We start from the raw sequence: 2,443 nt of genomic DNA on the forward strand, positions 1-2,443 counted from the left end.
TTGTAGGCAGGCAGGGTGGAGGTGGCTAGTGCAGTGAGGATTTCATCACTGCACTAGGTTCCTTCGCGTTTGGATACCACTTTCCACTTAACATCAGGTGGAGTGGAGTCATTTGCCTGTCATGTATAAATAAAAAAAATAAAAAAAAAAAAAGTCCCATGTGCCTGTAATTTCACCAGCACCCTTACTCTTCAAAACCGGAACGCAGTAATGCTTACGTAAGGTGGAGTACTTCTCCAACTCTTTCACAAGGAGCTCTATTGCTACTAATTTCAAGTTACTGCTACTAAATTCGCTTCAGTCATTGACCTAAATGGTTTCAGTCAATGATTGTAAGTTTCAGTCTTCAAATTACTGTCATTTAACTTTTTCTGTTACTTCGTTTTCAATCTTTACTTTCAATCCTGAAAATACACGCACGCTTGGCCACAGCATCATCATTTTTATTTTATTTTATTTATTGAGGTATACCAACAGCATAAATATAATATTATACAAAAAGGTTACATAATTAATAGAATTAGTCTTATATATATGCCTATTACTGGTACACACAACTTTGTCTAACTTAATTAGTAGAACTAAACTAGAATTTTATAAAAACATATGGAAAACAAAACAATAAAATCATATCATGATATACTTATATTAATTGAGCCTTAGACGTATTGAGATAAATAATATTATTATTATTTCATTTTAACGAGACAAATTATACGAACATCACGCCCGTCTCCCACCGGATTAGGCACAAACTAAGGACCTCCACCTGCTACACTCCTGACAAACATTCTTCGCCTCCACCGCTCTCACCAGTCTGCATGAATGTCCGTTTATTCTAGGTATTTTTAACCAAGCTACAAGCAAGGTTGAGGAAATGGTTTTGTAAGTACGTCATTCGTTATGCGGAAATTGCCAATTCCCGTAAACAATAGCTTTAAAATTAAATCCTATTACAACATAGATTAACAATTTGGCTGACGTGATAAGCACAATAATTTTCAAAGTTGTCATCGCTTTAATGCTTCAGAATCAAATTAGCACCACCTCATGTCAAAATATGAGAATTGAAAAAGGGACTTCAAGTTCTGTAATTTCAGTATTATTTTAAAGACAACAACGAATTAGCATCTTTGGCCGTGTTAAAGGCCACATCAGCAAAATGATAACTTTTCAGGAGAAATATTTACACTTCGTTTTTTCGCACCGGCGCGCGGCGGCTGAGACGTTACGCGTAAGCACGTTGACCCCTCAACGTAATTATGCTGCTGTTGCCGGTGCTAAGAGAGTCAGTGCTCCACAACCACAACCAAGGCAGTTCAACAACAACAGTTCAATAAACAAAGTGGAAGAAAAAGAAACGGGTCCTAATTTCTGAAGCTGCGTCATTACCACCGAAAAGAGTTGACCAGTGCGACGAGGGCGGTTTCAAAAAGGTAGAACGGAAAAAGAAGTAACATTAGTGGCACCGCCCCGACTGGCCCTAACCATTTATTGTATCTAGCGATACCGACAACGTTGTTATATGTGTCACGGCTTCATTACTCCACAAAGTCTGCGAATATTGTGAAAGCCAAAGCTACCCTGAGAGTCGAGCAGTTGGGGTCCCGCCACAATGTGAATTATAATTCATTTGTGGTGAGAGTAGCAACTCAACATCTGTTGACCTTCATGAAGGATGAGCTTTGGCCGAAGTGTGTCATATACCGACGTTTCCGAGGTCGGCTACCGGACACCCTCGTTGCGTCACACGTCGCAGACAATAGGACTTGTAAATAATTAATAATTAGTGTTTTATTACGTTGTTATGTATGTTAGTCTATAAGGTATGTATTTATGGGTCTTCGTAACCTGAATATAAATAAAATTAAATTATATTTATAATTTAAAAAATCTACGAACGAAAGCGGTCGATAACTTTTTATGCTTAAATAGGAAAGTTATAAAATTTCACATATAAATAATTTGTTTCATGTAGTTCGTATTATTCTTATAATTTTCATTTCATAAAAGCACTGTTGACGTACGACCGCATGTGGCTTTATACACGGTACGAATCGGGGCGTCAACCTGTAAGACATACAACTTTTTAACCCTTAGAGTGCTTAAACACGACGATTTTTTGCAGTGATGCAAAAGCGCTTTCATGAAACACGCGATTGCATCGCTACACTTGCGATTTATAGGCGATAGCATCGATGCAAACACACAACTGCATTGATACAAACGTAGCCCCAAGTGTAGCGGAGCAATCGCGCGTTTGTATCGATGCAGTCGCGCGCTTACATCGCGTTTGCATCGCTGCTAACAGTCGCCGTATGTAACCACTCTTAGGGTCGTATTCTAGAACTCTACTCAATGCTCAAGTCAGGATTTGAGTATGGTTTAAAGCACCCGAAATCATACTCAAGTCCCTGCCATTAGGGTCGTATTTCCAGTGCTT

The 2,443-nt window shown here is 38.7% G+C and overlaps 1 protein-coding gene across 1 annotated transcript in view; it reads right to left on the reverse strand.

Moving 5' to 3' along the window:
• The window catches only part of LOC113240039 (guanylate cyclase 32E), a 193,353-nt gene that overhangs the window by 10,929 nt on the left and 179,981 nt on the right, over positions 1–2,443 (reverse strand). The window lies entirely within an intron of this gene.

The sequence above is a fragment of the Hyposmocoma kahamanoa genome, unplaced genomic scaffold (assembly GCF_003589595.1).
Source record: "Hyposmocoma kahamanoa isolate Upper Pololo Valley unplaced genomic scaffold, ASM358959v1 119, whole genome shotgun sequence".
NCBI classification, from domain to species: domain Eukaryota; kingdom Metazoa; phylum Arthropoda; class Insecta; order Lepidoptera; family Cosmopterigidae; genus Hyposmocoma; species Hyposmocoma kahamanoa.